Source organism: Apium graveolens, chromosome 7, assembly GCF_009905375.1.
Source record: "Apium graveolens cultivar Ventura chromosome 7, ASM990537v1, whole genome shotgun sequence".
Lineage (NCBI taxonomy): Eukaryota > Viridiplantae > Streptophyta > Magnoliopsida > Apiales > Apiaceae > Apium > Apium graveolens.
Genome location: NC_133653.1, coordinates 146,448,542 through 146,471,445, shown reverse-complemented (window position 1 = coordinate 146,471,445; position 22,904 = coordinate 146,448,542). Strand labels below are relative to the sequence as shown.

At 34.4% G+C, this 22,904-nt stretch overlaps 1 non-coding gene across 1 annotated transcript; it reads right to left on the bottom strand.

Annotated features, from left to right (window-relative positions):
• Positions 1-22,363: 22,363 nt before the first annotated feature.
• LOC141675341 (small nucleolar RNA R71) lies at positions 22,364-22,469 on the bottom strand. The gene has a single exon (XR_012555999.1). It is a non-coding gene; the product is annotated as a small nucleolar RNA R71 (small nucleolar RNA).
• Between the last annotated feature and the right edge of the window lie 435 nt (positions 22,470-22,904).

Sequence of the window (22,904 nt, the reverse complement as noted above, 5' to 3'; positions counted from 1 at the left end):
TTAGTATGCCTCAAATTCCATTTAGCATGCCTTACTGGAATAACATGTTTGCAAATAGAATACTTTTTTCTATTAATCAAAATGTGCATGATAATTTTGTTTTAATGACTGCTTTCAAAGGTCCAACTCAGATGACTAAGGATGAATCATAAATTACCAAGTCAAATGAGATCAAACCTAAGAAACCAAAAAAGAAAGCTAACAAGGCAGGACCCAAGGAAACTTGGGTACCAAAATCAACTTGATTTGATTTTGATGTGTGGAGGGAAACAAAAAGAATCTTTGGTATCTGGATAGTGGTTGCTCAAGGCACATGACTGGAGATTCTACCCTGCTCACTGAGTTCAAGGAAAGAGCTGGCCCAAGTATTACTTTTGGAGATGACAACAAGGGTTATACTGTGAGATATGGCTTGATTTTAAAAGACAATGTCATCATTGAAGAAGTTGCCCTAGTGGATGGTCTCAAGCATAATTTGTTGAGTATCAGCCAACTTTGTGATAAGGGCAACTCAGTAACCTTCAATTTAGAAGCCTGTGTTGTGACAAACAAAAAGGGCAACAAAGTGGTTCTCACTGGAGTGAGAAAAGGAAATATGTACCTAGCTGATTTCAACTCATCCAATGCAGAATCAGTCATTTTCCTTCTCCATAAAGTAAGTTAAGATGAAAGTTGGCTTTGGCACAAGAAGTTGTCCCATCTAAACTTCAAGACCATGAATGAACTTGTCAAGAAAGAATTGGTTAGAGGTATTCCTCAAGTGGAGTTTACTAAGGATGGATTGTGTGATGCCTGCCAAAAAGGAAAGCAGATCAAAGCATCATTCAAGAAGAAGCTTGATTCAACAATTAAAGAACCTTTGCAATTGTTACACATGGATTTGTTTGGACTAGTCAATGTGTTGTCCATCTAAAGAAAAAGATTTTGCCTAGTAATTGTGGATGATTTCTCAAAGTTCTCTTGGACATATTTCCTAAAGTCCAAAGATGAAGCTAGTGAAATCATCATCAATCACATAAAGCAAGTCAACAATCGACCTGACTTTAAAGTAAAAAGAATCAGGAGTGACAATGGAACCGAGTTCAAGAATTTTGTGATGAGATCATTTTGTGAAGAGAATGGGATTATGCATGAGTTTTCTGCAGCAAGAACTCCACAACAAAATGGAGTGGTCGAAAGGAAGAACAGATCACTTATTGAAGCTGTAAGGACAATGCTTGAAGAATCAAAGTTACCAACATATTTTTGGGCTGAAGCTGTGAATACTGCCTGCTACACTCAGAATATCTCTTTGGTTAATCAAACAAAGTGCATGACTCCCTACCAATTGTTCAAGAATAGGAAGCTAACTCTAAATTTTCTTCATGTCTTTGGCTGCAAATGTTATATCTTAAGGAATCAAACTGATCAACATGGAAAGTTTGATGTTAAAGCAGATGAAGGAATCTTTTTGGATATGCTGTGGGAAAAGCATATAGAGTCTATAATCTAAAAACCAACATTGTTATGGAATCAGTACATGTTGTGTTTGATGATAAAAAGATTGAAGGACTGCAAGATGGAGATTTCCATGAAAGCCTCAAGTTTGATAATGTGGAGATGGTCAGTGATGACAGTGATGATGAAAGTGATCAAGAAATAGTGAATAAGGATAATGCAGAAAAATCTACAACTAATGAAGCACATAATTCAACATCTGTCGAGTTACAAAATGCTTCATCCGTTGGGAGACAATCTGCCTTATCCATCGGGAGACAATCAGCTTCATCCGTCGGGACACAAAGTGCATCATCCGGCGAAACATTAAGAGAAGCTGAAAGTCAGAATAGATCACCTACAGAAAGTTCCCCTTTCTCAAATCAAAGATTCACAAACTCAGGGGGAGTTTCTCATAATCAAAACTCAGTCACACATAAAGACAATAATGAGGCCTCTTCATCTAGAGCTAATCTACCTCAACAAAGGAAATGGACTAAAGATCACCCTTTTGAGCTCATCATTGGTGATGCATCTTCTAGAGTTTAAACAAGGAGAGAAAATCAAGAAGAATGTCTCTATAGCAGCTTCCTATCTAAGGAAGAACCAAAGAAGGTAGAAGAAGCTTTGTTGGATCCTGATTAGATTTTAGCTATGCAGGAGGAGCTAAACCAATTTGAAAGGAATAAGGTATGGAAGCTGGTACCGAAACCTAAAGGAAAGAATCCAATTGACACCAAGTGGGTATTCAGAAACAAGATGGATGAAAATGGCATAGTGGTCAGGAACAAAGCTAGATTGCACTACTACAAATCTGCTCTTGTATAACACTTTTTTTAAACCTTATATAGCGCTTTTGAGCGCTATGCAACACGCCGCTATGCAAGTGGCAATTACTTGTACATCGCTTATTTTGGCGCTCTGTAAGTGCTCCTCTTGGATAGCATTTTAATAAGTGTAATATAGGTAAGTGTCATACAAGTACATCTTAGTGGATAGCAGTTTTTAAAATGCTATATAAGTTGGAGACCCGAAGTTGTACAACATTTTTTGAAGTGGTATGTAGGGAGCAACGCTTACTTGCATAACGCTTCAAAAATGCTATATAAGCATTGGACACATATACCATCTGCCATCCTGTATAGCACTTTTGAAACTGCTATATTAAGACCTCCTTTTTATAAAAAAAATAATAATTGATATATTTTCACTATTTGTACACATTTGCTGTTTTTTGAAAATCCCTAAAATACAATCCAACCTCGCTAATTACAAAAAATGTAAACTCAAATTCCAATCAATCACACAAACTGAACTTGTAAAATAAAAAGATTTGAAATCAATCATAAACTTTCATATTGATTTAAAAATCTCCAGCAGAGTAACAATTAAATAACAACCAAAAAACATCATTAGATCTAGATCTCAAACAACTGTATTTTGTTATTTACTACAAGCCAGCAAGTGGATAAGATAAAAAAACTACATATTCAAAAGTTTTCCCTTCAGATACCGGTTGTAAAAGAATCCCGCCCAATTATCTCGGAAGCGGAGCATTTTTTCATGAGAATAGCACATGAGTCTGTTAGAACGAGTGAACTGCACACACGAAAATTATAAAAAATCAATAAATAATGTTAAAATATAGTTGGCTTCTTTTTAGTATTAGCAATGTTAGGGTCACTTACATTTACACTTATACTCGTTTCACCAGAACGCAACACATCTTCAATAAAACATCCCACGTAATGTCCACAAAAAATACCATCATTTGGAAGTTGTTTAGGGCACTGTGCATAACAATAATCATATATCACTACCTTATCACAACAACAATGTTGGACATGCTTCAATTTAATAAACAACATTTTATAAGGTCCTTGCTTAGCTCCTGTTCTAAAAAATACTCAGTACCTAATGAACTAACAAGTCTATCAAATTCATTAGAAAAAATACACTATAAAAAGAATTAGGCTACTCTATATATATGTACACAATTTTTATAAAATACAAACACATATATACAAATGAAAACTATCTATCTTGTTTAAAAATATTTTTTAAATATTTGGTTAATCATATAAGTAAATTTATATTAGATTTTATAATAAAAAAAGAATAAAGCTAATATATATACGTATATAATATAAGCATAGCACTAAATATTTATTATATAAAATATTTATATTTTAAATATATTTATCTAGATAAATATTTGAAAAAGCTATAATTGCTATAAGATTAAATTTTCAGAAAACACCTATTAATTTTAAAATACAAATATTAATAGGGAAGTTAAAGTGAACTTTCACCATGATGAATATAAAATACAAATATTAATGGATAGTAGAACCCATATCACAGGGGTTGTAATATTTAAGGGCATCATTAGTGTTTACCTGTATGTTTGTCCATTTAAAGGTGTTATATGCCATCTTTGTATAAGTTTTTCCAAGTCCAGTCCGAAAAGAAACCAAGGCCCTAAATAGAAAATATATTTGATATAAGAAATAAGCATTAACCTTTATAAATACGATCTGCAAGTTATTAACTACATATTTCTACTTACGTTTCTATAAGTGCCTTCAAATTCTTGTATTTTACTATGGTGGCCTTTGGAGCTGGATCCATAAAGTAAATGCTCTCTGTTTTTGTATTTATGGCAACCAAGACCCAATGTTCTCTAAAAATTATTTATCAGTAATAAGTACATGAAATTATATAAACTTACATAGTGACACAAAAAATGTAACTTACGAAATATTATATGGCACAAAAAGTAAGTGCTCTTTATCAACATATTCCAACATAAACTTTGCCAAACTCGATGAAGCCTTGGAATTATCCGATAAGTAACACACGACATGAGGTGAAGCAAAAGAAAACTTCGCTGCCATGTTTTCATTTTTGGATAAATAGACCTCACATAAATACCTAAGAAAAAACATGATTAGAAAAAAATAGGTGCAAATAAGAGATCCATGAATTTTTTTTTGTATTACCTAATGTAGAACGTCAGACTCGAAGCACTTAACCATTGCTCATTCAGTACCTCCAAAACATTCTCCTTATTAATATGCTCGGTCCAAGGGTCTCCATCCCAAAAAGGTCCCATTTCAATCTCTACATCTGAAACACGATTAAATACAATAGCAAGATGAACCATTTCCACAACTCCGTCATATGAAACATCTTGAGCGAGAGGATAACCTAATTGTTTCGAAGAAACTGTAGCGATAGACTCAACTGTTTTCTCCCTCTCTTTATCCTTAACCTTTTTCTGGCCAACCTGTTTAACCCTTTCTCGGTTTTTTTCTTTATTTAAGATTTTTGGAGGTGTCTAGAAAAGAGTAACATAAAACTGAATATCAGACAAGATAAGCATGAGGATTAAAACAAATTTAAAGTAATTCATCATTAATGATGTTAGGGATATCCTTTTCAACACTAGAACTACCACCCTCAGCATCTTCCATAAAATCGGTATCAACTGTATCTACAAATTGATAATCAAAGTTAAAGTTACCAGAGTTATTTTCTCCTCTCTCTTCCCCATGATATGTCCAGCGGGTATAGGTTTTCTCAAAACCATGAAACATCAGGTGGTCATGCAACTCGTTTGGACCATTAACTTCAATAATATTCAAACATTTCGTACACGGGCAAAAGATGAAATTAATATTCTTGGAATTTTCTGCCGCAAGCTTACAAAACTGTTTGACACCAGCTTTGTATTCTTCCGACATCCGATGTGCTTTTATCCATTTACGATCCATAAGAACACTAATAAATATACAACCTGAAGTTTTATGTTATACAATTTAGTATCAAATTAATTGTATAAAAGGCAAAGAAAAAATTGATACTAAGTACTTGCATACAAATATTTCATGAAATAAATAAACAAATTCTGACCAATTAACGCTGATATAGCCGGTATACCCATTTTTACATATATCTCGAGATTAAACAAAATTTCAATATGATTTTAATTTAGTATTTTCAGTTCAATTATAACTATTCTGGAATCTTGATTATGTCCAAATGCATGCTCTTATCAACCAACACAAGTAGAGAGCATATACATTATTCAATAAACTTTTATCTGCTGGAAATTGTACAATTGTCAAATAGATTGAAAATTACAGCTTCTGAACATGTCAAGAACTATAAAAGCCAACAAGGTCATTATAATTCTAGATTTTGCACATGGCCCCTTGTGTTCAAAGCCTAAAGGGACCATCCGTCCCTAAAATAGGATGATACGAAATCCTAAAAAACTCGTTTTACGTTTTGCAGGTTTTTCTTTATATTAATTACTGAGAGTGACAAAAGACCTAATTCTTGAAAGTTCATATACCACATGATGAGTAAATCAATTATTACTGACAAATAGAAATCTGCACAAATATTTATTTGTGTGTGCATCGAATCTTGACAAAAAAAGTAATCCAATACAGGTTATGAGGTATTGAAAGAGAATCAGTAACTGTAAGGTTTACATAGCTAGGTTAGCAACTTGACGAGATGTATTTATATATGGAGTAGTAGTTGTCAATTTTTTCTCTACTTCCAACAAAATTATAAACACTTGTGTTAATGACACATGATATCTACTTGTGAACCAACTAGCCAGACCATTCATTTGAAGCTTGCTTAATTTTACCTTTCTATTTTTGTGTAACAATAATGGTCTAACAATTGTGAAGCCGGCCAGATACACTAATTAACATATATCTAGAAATGTAATAAAGGAAGGAATGAAAATTATAAGACTTCACTCAAGAAATAGTACAATTTTTTTTAGTTCCTTCTTAATTCATTCACCTAAAAAACAACACAAGTCTAGATAACATACCTAATTCTACTTTTAGTTGAGAGAACAGTTTAAGGATCAATATCCTATTATCTTGTAACATAAAAGCTGAATATATACTTGGTCCAAATACCTGAATTGGCTTCTGACAGAAAATAAAATTACAAAAATTACAAAAAGTTGTTTAGACATTGGATGCCCCTGCATTGCAACTTCCAAAAATTTATTATGTAAAAAATATAGAGATAATATTTATCAAATATAAAGATTCAGTTTAGTAACTTAACAAATAAATAAAAGATTTCATGAAGTACTTTATGGACAATCTTTATAGAATGTGCAGTCATTAAAAAGATGTTCTTTTGCACTCTGATATGCATGATCACTGTCTTGGATTTTTTGGGTGATACTAGCCTCGTGAAGTTACGTGTCTCCTTTTGCTCATATGGTAATATAGTATTTTAGCCTATATTTAATTCCATTCGAAGGATATAGCATATAATTTCAGAGTAACTCAGAATTGAAAACATATTCAGTTGCTACCTTTCGGGCTTATTTGTGACTACCTATTAGAATTAATCTCACAAACATTACACTAATTACTCACACACATTATGAGTAATTAAGAAGAACTGGTGCTTAAAATATAGCATACTTGTGTTATATATATTAAATACAGTACTTGATTAAATTCACAATTCCTTACATATTTTAATTCTATGGCTACTAGTACAGAGAACACTTGCCATTAAGACTCAAAAATGCAGAACAGGGTGTTTTTTTTTGCATAATTAGGTTCAACATACAAGGGGCTTGCTTTATGCATAGCACTTAGCTACATGATCACTCCGTGGACATATATAGCTAGGTAGACCAGCTGCTACATAAACCTTAAACTAACAACGTTAAAAATTGTCAGAACAAACTAGCTAGGCTTGTTATAGTACAAAATTACCCTACTTTATTAAATCATACTGAATTCACACACATTACAGTAATTACTCACACACATTATGAGTATTCAAGAAGAACTGGTGCTTAAAATGCAGCATATCTATGTTATATTTATTCAATATAGTACTTAATTAAATTCACAATTCCTTGCATATTTTAATTCTATGGATACTAATACAGAGAACACTCGCCATTACGACTCAAGAATGCAAAATAGAGTGTTTTTTTTTGCATAATTAGGTTTAACATACAAGCTACATTGGCTTGCTTTGTGCAAAGGCACTTAGCTACATTAGCTACATGATCACTCCCTGGACATATATAGCTAGATAGACCGGCTGCTACATAAACCTTAAATTAACAACATTAAAACTTGTCAGAACAACCTAGCTAGGCTTGTTATAGTATAAAATTACCCTACTTTATTAAATCATACTGATCAAAGTCCGTTTTATCACACACTCAGGCATTATGTACATATATTAGATAAGGGTCTGCCTCAACGTACAAATCAAATTAAAGAATAATTTTACTACAATTATCATGAAATACATGTGTCAAATTAGAACCATTCCAAATATCACGATTAATAAAATATTTAACATAAACTAGAACATATGATTTGTAAAAATATAGAAGTAAAAACATTTAATCTTAAAATTACCTATGCCACACTCAACCATAAACAAACATCAAATACAATTACTAGCAAGTCTCTGTTAAATTTTGTGTACCTTTAATTTCAGAAACAGGCCAGTAGAAGTTCTTCAAGGGTGGAGGTTTGTTGATTGTCTTGTACCCGTGAGAAAAACTGAAACCCATAGATAATCTCGACTTTAGTATGTGAAGCAGTTACAAAATTGGAAAAAATTATTAAAGAAAAAATTAATTGAAACCCAAATTAATTTAACCCAAGTATTGAAATTAGGGAAACAAGTGAAACTTTTGGGAAATTATTTCAATCCCCTTTAATCCCAAACCAAAACCTAGTATTGAACCCCGAGTGAAGCAATCCCAATTTGAAGAAGAACCAACCAACCAGACCTACAGCACGAGCAAATAAGCCTAATCCCCGTGCGATTAGTGGAGTGAGACGAATGACTTCTAAAGATATTGATGATTACGGGAAGAGAGATAGAGAGACGGCGGTTAAGCCATTGTTTGAGAGAATGGGAGATAATTTTGTTTGATGGAGAGGAGAACTGGGGAAGTTTTTGTTTAAGTATATTTATTTATTAAAATTAAGGGACTCTTAGTATTAAAGTAGGATTATGAAAAAATTTACTTAGAATACATTCACTTACAAAACATTTATTTTAATGCTATTCAAGCTTTACAAATATTTTTAAATACATAAGAATAATGACTTAAAATACATTAACTTTCACAACACTTATGCAAACGCTATATAAGAATAAAAAAAAATCAAAAAATAAATAAATAATACTTAGAACACATATAGTTCTATAGCGCATTGAGAAAACGCTGTTAAAGTAAATTCTTACATAGCGCATCCTTCCCATACGTAATCTTAGTTATTTTTAATTTAATTTCTTTTTATTTAATTATGCTGCATATTAACTTGTATAGCATTATTTATATTAAGCGCTATAATAGTAATATACTTGTAAAACACTTCATATAAAGCGCTACGCAAGTGCTGTCTCCTAAGTTAAGATTTGTAGTAGTGTTGGTTGCTAAGGGCTACTGTCAATAAGAAGGAATAGATTTTGATGAAACTTTTGCTCCTGTTGCAAAACTTGAAGCCATCAGAATTTTCTTAGCCTATGCAGCTCATGCCAATTTCAAGGTCTATCAAATGGATGTCAAAAGTGCCTTTCTAAATGGAGATTTGGTGAAGGAAGTCTATGTCAGTCAACCTCCTGGTTTTGAAGATTCAAGTTTTCCAGAATATGTCTACTATCTTTTGAAAGCACTTTATGGACTGAAGCAAGCACCTAGAGTCTGATATGACACTTTATCAAAGTTTCTTTTGGAAAATCACTTCACATGAGGTACTGTTGATAAAACTTTATTCTTTAGAAATATTAATGGCTCTAGTATACTTGTTCAAATCTATGTAGACGATATTATATTTGGCTCTACAGATGAAAAAATTTGCAATTTTTTTTTTGCCAAATTGATGCAAAGTAAGTATGAAATGAGCATGATGGGAGAACTAACTTACTTTCTTGGTTTACAAGTTAAGCAAGTTAGTGATGGAATATTCATTAGTCAAACTAAATACATTCATGATCTTTTAAAGAAGTTTGATCTAATGGATTGCACATCTGCAAAAACTCCCATGGCCATTGCAACTAAGCTTGAATTAAACACTACTGAAAATTCTATGGATATTTCAAGCTATAGGGGCATGGTTGGCTCACTTCTGTACTTAACAGCTAGTAGGCCAGATATAATGTTTGCTACTTGTCTTTGTGCTAGATTTCAGGCTGATCCTAGAGAATCTCACTTAGTAGATATTAAGAGAATTTTCAGATATCTCAAGGGAACACCAAAACTTGGCATTTGGTACCCTAGAGACTCTGGTTTTGATCTAAATGGTTATTCAGATGCAGATTATGCAGGTTGTAAAATAGACAGAGAAAGTACAACAGGAACCTGTCAATTTCTAGGGAACAAGCTTGTGTCCTGGTTTAGTAAAAAGCAAAATTCAGTTTCTACTTCTACAGTTGAAGCTGAATATATTGTTGCTAGTAGTTGCTGTGCACAGATTTTGTGGATGAAAAACCAATTGCTGGACTATGGTCTACAAGTTGATGGAATTCCCATTTTCTGTAATAACACAAGTGCAATTACCATCACTGAAAATCCAGTACAACATTCAAGAACAAGGCACATAGACATCAAGTACCATTTCATTGGGGAACATGTGATGAATGGTACTGTGGAACTTTATTTTGTTCCAAATGAAGAGCAGCTTGCAGATTTCTTTACCAAGCCACTTGATGAATCCACCTTTTCAAGGTTGGTAAGTGAGTTAGGTATGCTTAATTACTCTTGAATCATTTCGTATATTTTTTGCAAGTTTTAATGCAACCAGAAACTTAATTGATTTCTCTGTTTTGGATGAAATTTTGGCTAAATCAAAACTTACATCCCGACGGATGTTCATTATCCATCGAGTTTGATCATCCGTCAGAATATTATTTGTTTATAAAAATCAATTACTTTTCTGGATTATTTTATAACCCGACGGATAATTATTTTATTCTCATCCGTTGAATTGTCTCAATCTTAGCCGTTAAAACTCTGAACGTTATCCATCGGGTATACTTACAGTTTGTAAGTATAACACGACGGATAAGTGACATAATTTTTACAGTTTAGTTATTTTTAAATGGCTATTTTGGGCTATTTTGATTGGTTACTTTATTTTGACTTTATTATTTTTGACAGTTTATTTCTGAGATAGTATTAAAGCAAAATTCATTTTTATTCTATTTTTTTATCATTCTCAAATCAAATTGCTCTAACTTCCTTTCTTCTCCAAAGTAAATATTCTCTCTGCAAATTTCTCATTCTCTAACAATGGCACCAGTAGTCAAAATCATGTCTCAATCTGGATTTATCTATTATAAGAACAACTTTGTAGCTCTTGTGAAAAATGAGATTCCACATTCTTGAGACTTTCACAAGATGATGGACTTGGTAAAGAACTATAAACTCAGTTATGCTCTGCTGGAATCACCCACAATCTACTGTGAAGTTGTGGAGGAGATATGGACAACTGCCGTGTACAACTCTACTAACAAGACCATAACTTTCACTCTTAAAGGTAAGCAGTTTTGTATTAATAGTGACATTATCAAAGCATTCTTTAGAATTCCAGATAACACTTCTACTGTTCCATACACAGATACTGATATAGTTATGTTAGGTCACACAACACTGTAGAAGGGGGTTGAATACAGTGTTTATACAATCAAATCGATTTAACACAAGTATGCAACAAAGATCAAGTATATTGAATAAACTCTATTACCATAAGAACTGTTGTTCTCTCTCAGTGATGAACAAATATCACTAAGAGCTGCTAGGTTACAATGTATAATCTTTTCGATAATGATAACACATATAGTGTAAACCCTAAGTCTGTGTTTATATAGTACACATTTACAAGATAACTTCTAATTGATATGGAATATAATTTTGTCTCCTAAAATATATCAATAAGATATCGTCTACAAGTATTCCAGTCTTCTAACTCTTTCCATGCATATATTCTTTTGTTTTAGTCTCGATCTTCTACTGTAAATCAGCTTCCTTCCTTATATGAACGTCTTCCCGCACTCAAGTTCTGATATGACCTTAAGTTCAGATATTAAGTTCTGACTTCCAGTAAATCATGATTTCAGTAAGTCCTGATATGTCCTGTTTGTTAAGATCTGAAAACTAAACATGAATCATATTAGACATGACATCTCAAATATATCTAACAATCTCCCCCAACTTGTAAATTATGCAAAATATACAAGTTAATAGATTTGATGATGTCAAAAATATTTAAGTACAAATGAAAATAAGAGTTTAACTAGATAACTAACTACAACTTACAGTCCTTGTAGCTTTTACCAATCTCACTGAGTCAATCTGAATCCATAATGATTCTTGACAAAGCTTGATATCTGCTTTTCTTCTTTACTCCTCAGGACTTGAGACATTGTAGCTTTAACTTGCTTCATCTCTTCATCTTGACTCCCAATCTGGTAGATTGTAGTCCTTAAAGCAGAGATATGGTTTCTTTCTAAACCATCATTCAGTGTTATTACCTTAGGATGAGAAGAATCTTCATTGTAGCACAAACATTTCTCATTCAGAAACACTTCAAGTTTAGCAGAATCCTTCTTCATTGGAGTTTCACTTCCATCATCTTCAACAATATTAGGAATGAATTTTGTAACCCTTGAACCGGAAATTCTTGCTTTATCTCTGATGGTCTTCAATACGAAATTTGACCATCTCCTGGTAATATCAGACTTTACCTCTAAAAGGTAATGAAAGAATTGAAGTTCTTTTAGTGATTTGTTCAGCACATCTGATTCTGACATCTGATATGTCCTTCCATCTTCAAGAAATAGAATCAGATTTTCCTTGACATTGTGCTTGTCATGAGCATCCAGTACCACTTGAACAGAGATAACCTTATCAAGGTGTTTCTGTGTAACATCTTCAAGAGGTCTGTTAGTCAATAGAAATGGATCTCTAGTAGCAACTTTAACTCCTATTTTGATCTTAGCTTCATCAGAACCTAGTCCGGCCTTGTCTCTTGGTTCTCTATCATTTAACCCAATAGTCATGAAAGTAGACAACAATTGGCTTTTCTTTGGATCTGATGGTTTGACATTTTTCCACAGAAGTTTCTTTTTATCAGCTACTTCCATCTTGTCTAAATCAACTTGAGCACTGTCAGAGGTTGATGTCTTGATAATTTTATCAGAACTTGCTGTTTATGTTGTAGCTTACAGTTCTTCACTCTGAACAACTTGAGCCTTGTCAGAGGTTGTCTTGAATTCTTCAGAAATCTTCCTTCTTTTCAGAGTTTGAACATCTTCATCTTCAGCAAGAGTGTCATCAGTAACTTGAACCATTTTGCACACTGGTTTCATCAGAATTTGAGGAATTTTCATCTCCAGTGGCTTGATTGGTTCATCAACTTTTCCTTTCCCTTTGTCTTTGGGATCAATCTCAGATTGTGATCTTGGTTTGGGCTTTGATGCCTCAGTATGTGACTTCTCCTTGATCACAATACCTTTTACCTTAGGCCTTGGAGGTTTCTTTGCAACAGAAGCTTTTGGATTTAGATTTGTCTTTTCAGCTTTAAATCTAGCTTCTTCCTCCTTAAGATTTTCTAAGTCCATTCCTGGATTATGCTTCAGAAACAATCTTCTAGCAATTTCCTCATCAAGTGTCTAAATCTTGGGATCTTTGTAGTAGACTGTAGTCTGCTTCCCCTTTAGCTTCAGAGTTTGCATAAACTTTTGAGAATCTTGACTTCCACCCTGTATCAGAACATCAGGCTTTGTCATCAGACTTTGCTCATCAGAACTTGATATCAGATTTTGAGTATCAGCACTTGCTATCAGATTTTGAGTTTTAGCAGCTTCAGAACTTGTCTTCTTTTGATGAGAAGATCTGCTTGCATCAGTAATTAGTTTCCTAGAAGAAACCTTGCTGTTGTGCTCTTTACTTTGAACTTGACCTCTACCCTTGATAGGGTTTCCCTGGTCATCAGCTTCATCATCTTTCTTCTTCAGTATAGAGCATTTGGACTTAACTATCTTCTCACCCTTTTTGGCATCGTCTGATAGTAGGAGTGAGAGAAGAAGTTCCACTGAAGTTTGAATATCATTCACCTGAGCCTGTTGAGAAGCTTGATTAACCAGGACCTCAGAGATTTGGGCCTGTTGCTTTTCTTGAGCTTTCTCAATTACTTCTACTTTCTTAAGTATAGGTCTGATAATCCTTGTCTTGTCAAGCTTGATCTGCATATCTAGCTTATTAAATGATTCTTGTAATGTATCAGCCTTTACTTGAGTTTGTGAGTGTAGACCTTGAAGGTTCTTGGTAGATAGAGCAATGATCTTGAGTTGTGTCTTGATATCAGAATTCATCATCAGCTCATCAGCTTTAGCAATGTGCTATGTCAGAACTTTAGAGCTTGGAATGAAATCAGAATCATTCCACTTCTTGGTCCACTCTACTCCTCTATGAGTTTCATCGCAAGGTACATGAGCATCCTGTTCAATAAATTTCTTGACCAATGCTTCATTTCCAAGTACAGGAGCTGGAGTATGTACTAAAACACTGTCTCCAGAGCTTGAAGAAGACTCATTATCCTCTGATAACATAATAGTGTGTGAGGCTATAGGAGTTTCTGATTCAACTTCATCTAAATTCTGATCTTCAGGTTCTTGATCCAGAATTGGTGTAGATGGTATCTCAGCATCAACATTTAAGATTGGAGAATTATCAGTAGATGGCTGAGCTGCTGTAGGAGCTTCCAAATAAAGAACATTTGGTATATCCAAATTGTGAATATCTATTCAGAATTTGCAGCTTGTTCATCAGCATTATCTGTAGCTTTAATTGGAGAGACAGGAGGTGTTAGCACAGTATCTTGAGCTTGAGTAGGGGATGACAGAGCTTCAATTACCACAAGTTCTGATGAGATCAGAGATTCCTGATCCCCTTCCTCAGCTTCAGTAGTATCCTCAAATGGAGGCTTAGCCATGTGCCTTTTGGCCCTCATTTTCTTCAATCTCCTTGATAGAGAAGGAGTTGCTTTATCATCAGTACTTACTATTCTTTTCCTCTTCAAAGTATCAGAACTTTGAGCTTCAACATTTATCTGTGGGGTTGACCCTGCAGTTCTGTTTCTTTCTGAAAAACCAAAGTTTGCTCATAGCCCAGATTGGCCATTAGCTGTTGAAGAGCTGGCTCCTCAACTGTGGAAAAAATGCAGTTGTCTGGCAGATGAAGCGCTTGTCGAACTGTGGCCAAAGTCACCACATGCTCATCATCCCCTGTAGTAAAGATAATATTTGGGGACCCATTGGCACCACCATCATCATACACTCATGACCTCTAGAACTCCAGCACTTGAGTTCCTGAGAATGTGTCTGGTTGGGTCAGTTTATAGCCTATTTCACTTCGAGATAAAAAGTCTTGGATGAAGTGAAGTTCTGATGGAGCTTCATTCTTAGAGAGAATAGGTGAGTAGTTGTTAGGAACATACTTAGCTCCATTGAAAACTATGTCTTTTGGTGTCATTTCTGTTAAAAATCAAGTGAGAAAAAAGTGTTTGCAAGGTGTTTGTTAAAATGCCTGTATGAAAAAGAGCTTTAGAGAATATTAGTGGGTGAGAGAAAATAAGAGAGATAAGAGAATGAGAGAAGTAGGTAAAAGATTGTAAAATCTTTTAACTTTCTTATTTATACAACCCACGTGAAGTATGGCAGACAGTTTACACCTGACAATATGTGAACAGTCAATAGTTAAAGCAGGAGTTAGTGGGCACGGGAAATAAGTAATAATTACCGTGCACCTGCAGTTTTTCAAGACAAACATGTTTACCACTAACCCAAATGATTATGATTGTTTTTATCTCACCTAATTATATTTTTATTAAATATGACCGTTTCAGTATTTACCACAAATAAGTCAAGTACATAAATAATGCCACATAAGTATCAGAGTTTCCATCAAGATTTACATCAGAACTTGACTAACATCAGAATTTAACGGTCATCAGAACATGGCTTTTTAACTCAAAAAGTGAATGTTTATATATATGATTCTTCATACAAATACTGACTTGTTTCTTCAGAGTTTAATCATCAGAACTTCCATCAGAACTTGTCCTCAGAATTTATGCACATGACACTTGACTGTTTGTCAAAAACAACTTAATCACCACAGTAATTTTCATCATTCATATGGAGTGAAAGTGTGTGCATTTAGCAAAATATCAGATAAAGATTAAAGTCTGATAAACTTCAGTACATCTTAGAAATAAGGCATAACTAAGAAAAGTGCTTAAAATTTGTCATTAATAAAGAAGTCTACTATAGAATAAATTTATGCAAGAATCCACCTCAATTGTGTGTGCTCATTTTATGCATCTTTTAACATTCTTTTTCACAGTGGCTTCTTAGTGTAAGTGAGTCACAACTGTTATCAGAATTTATGCTATTATCAGAGTATTTCTCCAGTAATCAGAGAATGTGAAAAGTCACCAAGAAGAATTTATTTGATTTTCTAATGCATATTACTTAATACCAGCAATGCACTTGGGTCTTCCTTTCCACATATTTACTCTAGATCTCAAAGGAGTACCTGACTTCAATTTTCTTTTCTTTTCTTTTCTTTTAATAAGTGAGGCTTATCAAGCATGTGGTTCATCCTTAAGATTTACTAACATCAGAATTTGACAGATAAGAAGCAAGAATCTAGTTTGTGACTTAGTAATAAGATACACAAAGTAAATTTGACTAAGCTCAAAATCAAAATTTGCTTGTGTTAAAAAATTTCCACATAAACAACTAATTCAAACAAGGGATTTCAAGTATGTTAAAGACTACTAGGTCAGCATCTAACACAGTTATCCTCATTAGATTAAATAGTCACAGAACATTCAAATCACTACCAGAGTATATAGATCCACATCAGATAACAATCAGCATTTAATGTATTACAATTTAAGCACAGATTACTTGAAGATAAGACAATCTGTAAACACTGATCATAAAGTCTGATGCATGAGAGCAAACCCTAAGCAGATTTAGAGAAAGAACCTGAAACCATTCCAAGTTCATTTACTAGTCTTGTAAAAGTAGCTTCACATAGTGGTTTTGTGAAGATATCTGCTAGTTGTTGATCTGTTGGAACAAAATGCAATTCCACTATACCTTCCATCATATGTTCCCTTATGAAATGGTACCTAATACTGATGTGCTTTGTCATTGAGTGTTGAACTGGATTACCTGTCATAGCAATAGCTCTTTGATTATCATAGTAAATAGGTATTTTAGAAAATTCTAACCCATAGTCTAGTAACTGATTCTTCATCCAAAGAATCTGTGCATAACAGCTTCCTGCAACAATATATTCTGTTTCTACAGTGGATGTAGAAATTGATTTCTGTTTCTTTCTAAACCAAGAAACCAACCCGCCTCCAAGAAACCAATCTGCCTCCAAGAAATTGGCAGCTTCCACTAGTGTTTTTCCTGTCTATTTTACATCCTGCAAAATCTGCATCTGAGTAACCTATTAGCTTAAAATCTGATTCTCTAGGATACCATAATCCTAGATCAGCTGTACCCTTGAGGTATTTGAAAATTCTTTTCACAGCTATTAGATGAGGTTCTCTTGGATCTGCCTGAAATCTTGCACAAAGACAAGTTGCATACATGATATCAGGTCTACTTGCAGTTAAATAGAGTATAGAGCCAATCATACCTCTGTAGTTAGTAATATCTACTGATGAACCAGTATCTTTATCTAACTTCATTGCAGTGGCCATGGGAGTGGATGCAGTTGAACAGTCTTGCATTCCAAATTTCTTCAGTAAATTTCTGATGTACTTGGATTGATTGATAATAGTACCTTCTTCATTTTTCTTGATTTGAAGTCCCAGAAAATAACTAAGTTCTCCCATCATACTCATTTGATATCTTGACTGCATTAGCTTTGCAAACCTTTCACATAGTTTGGTATTTGTAGAACCAAATATGATATCATCAACATATATCGGTACCAAAAGTAAGTCCTTTCCATGGTTGAGGTAGAATAGTGTTTTATCAATTGTACCTTTGTAAAATCCACTTTTTAGAAGGAATTGAGCTAAAGTCTCATACCATGCTCTTGGAGCTTGGTTAAGGCCATAAAGTGCTTTGTCTAATCTATAGACATGATGTGGAAATTTTGGATCTTCAAATTCTGGAGGTTGTTCAACATATACCTCTTCTTCCAATTCTCCATTGAGAAAAGCACTTTTCACATCCATTTGAAAGACTTTAAACTTTTTGTGAGCAGCATAAGCCAAAAAGATTCTTATGGCTTCCAATCTAGCAACTGGTGCAAATGTTTCATCATAATCAATACCCTCCTGTTGAGAGTAACCCTTAGCAACCAGCCTTGCTTTGTTCCTTGTAATTATGCCATCACTGTCAGTTTTGTTTCAGAACACCCATTTTGTGCCAACAATAGATCTGTTCTTTGGTCTTGGCACTAGGGTCCAGACTTTATTTCTTTCAAATTCATTCAACTCTTCTTGCATTACTTGCACCCAATCAGCATCTTGAAGGGCTTTTCCACTTTCTTTGGTTCAGTCTGAGATATAAAAGAATGATAGAGACATTCATTTGATGTTGCAGTTCTAGTTCTGACACCTGCTTCAGGATCTCCAATTAGTAAGTCAGGTGTATGTGATTTAGTCCACTTCCTTGCAGATGGAAGTTGTTCTCTAGAACTGGATCCTCCCCCATGATCCATGCTGTCTCCATTAGCATTTTATTATGCTCCCCCTATAGTTATGCTCTCTGAAACTTCAGAATTTGAGTTGGATCCATCAGGATTTGAAGTATCAGAGTTTCTAGAATTATCAGAATTTGGCTCATCAGAACTTGATGAATCAGAACTTGAAGAGCCAATGATAGGTTCTGATGCTTCTTGAGAGTCTTGAGTTGTGGTAGGATCTTCAACTTGCTCCCCCTGGACAGGTGCATTTTCCCTTGGAGTAGTTGCCACAGTTTCAATTATATCAGAATTTAACCCTTTAGAACTTACAGGATCAGGATTTAAATTATCAAAATTTGCAGAGTCATAACTTAAATCTTCATTTTCAAATCTCAGCTGATCATGATCATTGAAATCTTCAAGTCCAGTAATCTTCTTATCATCAAAAGATACATTGATAGATTCCATGACAACCCTTATTCTTAAATTGTAGACTCTGAAGGCTTTTGTGGAAAGTGGATATCCAATAAAAATTCCTTCATCAGCTTTTAGATCCAATTTTGACAGCTGTTCAGTATAAGTCTTAAGAACAAAACACTTATAATCAAATACATGAAAGTATTTCATATTTGCCTTCTTTTTCTTCACCATCTCATATGGTGTTTTTCCATGCTTGTTTATGAGTGTAGCATTCTGTGTAAAACAAGCAGTCTGCACAGCTTCAGCCCAAAAGTAGGTTGTTAACTTTGCTTCATCAAGCATAGTTCGTGCAGCTTCAATGAGAGTCCTGTTCTTTCTTTCTACAACTGCATTTTGTTGTGGAGTTCCAGGTGTAGAAAATTCCTGTTTTATTCCATGCTCTTTGCATAACTTTTCCATGATTGAATTCTTGAACTCAGTGCCATTATCACTTCTTATAATTTTGACAGAATCTTTGACCAATTTATCCAGCTGTCTGACATGATCAATTAGAGTAGATGCAATTTCATTCTTCTTGTGCAAGAAATACACCCAAGTGTACCTTGTGAACTCATCCACTATAACCATAACATATTTCTTCTTTGCAATATACATGACATTGACTGGACCAAATAGATCAACATGTAGTAGGTGATAAGGCTCAAGAATTAAAGATTCAGTTTTGCTCTTGAAAGAAGATTTTCTTTGTTTTGCCTTTTGACATGAATCACAAAGGCCACCAGGAGCAAATACTGATTTTGGCAGTCCTCTCACAAGATCTTTCTTTTCAAGCTCATTTATGTTGTTGAAATTTAAATGAGAGAGTCTTTTGTGCCAACTCCAACTTTCTTCAATTGATGCTCTACTTAACAGACAGATTGCAGAACCATCAGAACTTATTGAAAGTCTGGCTTCATAAATGTTACCATGCCTTTAACCTTTCAGAACCACTTTGCCTGTAGAATTGCTTACAACTTCACATTGTTCTTCAAAGAAATCCACATGATAACCTCTATCACAGATTTGACTCACACTTAGCATATTGTGTTTAAGTCCTGAGACAAGAGCTACTGTTTAAATGATGACATTCCCAAGATTGATATTGCCATATCCCAGAGTTTTTCCCATGTTGCCATCTCCATAAGAAACTCCTGGGCCAGCTTTCTCCACAAAGTCTGATAGCAGGGCTTTATCTCCAGTCATATGTCCTGAACATCCACTGTCCAACACTAGGATATTTTTTCGATTGCCCTGCAATCACAAAGACCACTATTGGTTAGTTTTAAGGACCCAGACTTGCTTGGATCCTTTGGCCTTTTTAAGTTTGTTAGCATTTGCAGCAGATTTAGTTTCATAGTTTATGCTAACATGTTGTTTATCAAATTTATATCAGACTTTGCATCAGATTTTACACTAGAAGGAACAATTCTAACTTTCTTCAAAGAAGGTTTTATTTGATAATAATCATAGTACAAATTATGATATTCCTTACAAGTATAAATGGAATGCCATAAACTACCACAATGAAAACAAGGATTTTGTGGCTTAAACCTAACATACTGACTCTTAACTCCTGATCTAGGAGGTAAAGAGTTTATATCTTTATTTTTCCTGCAAAAAGAAGCAAGATGGTTAGAGTTTCCACAGTTATAACATTTCTTTCTAAAGACATTAGGAATAGGCATATAATTATTGCTTTTATTCACACCTTCCTTTCCATTCCTATTTTTCCTAGCCTCCTTTACCTTGTTGACATTCCTAATCTCTTTCAGCTTATGCTTAAGCTGCTTTCTTTGTCATTAAGCCTATGTTTACTTCATCTGGTTTATCCTGTTCTAATTTGTCAGAAGTTGATTTTTCTTTTACTTCTGTCCTAGATTCTTTCATCTTTTCAGAATCAGACTTTACAGTTTTTGATACAAAATAAAATCCTGTTTCTTATGGAATTTTGATCTGTTGGACTTCTACTCTGCATGGGCTGCTATATAAACATAACTTATGCTCGTTTTTCACAAGGAGACGTACAAGAGCTTAAGGAAAAAGCGTAACAAGATCGTAGAGCATAATTCAACCAAGGTGAAGAAGATCTAGTTTGTTCTTGTGATTCTTTATTTTAAGTTGTAACTTTGGATGCAAGTTTTCTTATTCGTGAACCTATACTCTTGTTTCGTACTTGGTTTTATTTTAGTATAAAGACTACATTTATTATACCATGCTTTCATCGAAACCCACGTTGATGATGAGTCCGATTATGGGCTAATCGTTATCGTGGGGTTCTAACGGATTAATTTATGAATTTATTTAGTTAATTTATTCGATACCTTAGTGTGTGGTGATTGTATGATAACCTAGTATTGGTTATGCTTATTCGTTTTATGAGCGTCGTGAACTTATAAGATAGTGTGTTAATCTTTAATGAAGCGAAAGTGAATTTAAGGGTTTAGAACTGGCCATGCTAGCATAGGCTCATGTATGTGATATGCATGATTCGTAGGTAATTTTAACCATCTTACTTTCCCTATGTAATCACAATGGATAACTTGTGCATTAAACCATTATGTTGTCAAATTCTATAGACATATAGGGTCTCAATATAATTGGTGTCTATTCAGCTTCTATCTCTTTTGTGGATGTCTGGTAGTATGGTATTCGTACAACAAAAGTTGGCGTTTATCAGTTTCGTGTTATCTGATTAGTGTCATCACCATTACATGCTAAGATTAAGAATGAAAAGGCTATTGAATGAAGTACTTAATGAAGTTAGAATCCCATGTTTGTGTCATATAGTATTCAACTCTTTTTAATCTCCTAGTTTATGTCCTTAGTATAATCTCTTTGTTAATCTAGTATAAACAACCTCAAATTGTTATTCGTCTTAGCATTGGATAATAGCCATACTAGTGTTGCATAAATACATTGATTGAAATTAACCTAAACTAGTCCCTGTGGGAACGAACTAGAATTAATTCTATATTACTTGCGATCGCGTATACTTGCGTGAATATTAGCGCATGTTCTAGCCCTAACAAGTTTTTGTCAACGCTGTCGGGGACATCGGTGTTAATTTTAGTTTATGTATTTGTCATCATTGGTCGTTAAAGTTCAGTGACTCGAATATTGTTACTTACTTAATTCATCGTGGTGTTTCAGGCATTCTAGCGAGCGTGTATGCATACGTGTTCTCGGTCTCATAAGAGAACACTGGATCAAGCTGAGGAAGAAGTTGTAGTCGAGGAGAAAGTTAAAGAAGAGATCTTAGTTGAGAAAGAAGAAGAAGTTCTTATTGCAATGGGAGAACCAGAAGAAAATCCAAAGGGTTTGATGGAATACTCTCAACCGAAGATCAATGATATTCAGTCTAGCATTGTTCGACCAACCATCTCGACTAATACCTTTGAGATCAAGTCAAGCACGATTCAGATGATATAGAACTCAGTTCAGTTTGGGGATTCTCCGATAGAAGACCCCAACATGCACATCAGAGATTTTATCGAGATCTGCGACACTTTCAAGTTCAATGGAGTTTCTGAAGATGCTATTAAGTTGAGGCTTTTCCCATTCTCTTTGCGGGATAAAGCTAAGTGCTGGTTACATTCTCTACCACCAGGGTCTATCACCAAATTGGAGGATCTTGCGCAGAAGTTCTTAACTAAATTCTTTCATATGGCAAAGACTATTGCAATCAGAAACGTACTTACTCAATTTTCTCACAATTTGGAGAATCTTTATGCGAGGCTTGGGATCGATATAAGGAGATGCTAAGAAAGTGTCCTCATCATGGGATGCCTGACTGGATGATCATTAACTGTTTCTATAATGGTTTGGGTGCTATCTCTAGACCCATGCTTGATGCAGCATCAGGAGGAGCCTTGTGGGCTAAAAGCTACGATGAAGCTTATGAATTAATTGAACTGATGGCTGCTAATGAATACCAGAATCCTACTCAGAGACTATCTCATGGTAAGGTAGCAGGATTTATGGAGTTGGATGCAGCTACTGCTATAGTTGCTCAACTTAAGGCTTTGGCGATGAAGGTGGATTCTCTGTCAAATTATGGAGTTAATCAGATCACTAGTGTTTGTGAGCTTTGTGCTAGCGCCCATGAGACTGATCAGTGTGCCACTTCTAGTGAATCAGCTCAGTTCGTGAGCAACTTTCAGAGGTCACAACAACCTGTACCAGCCACCTGTCATCCTAACAACCGCAATCATCCTAACTT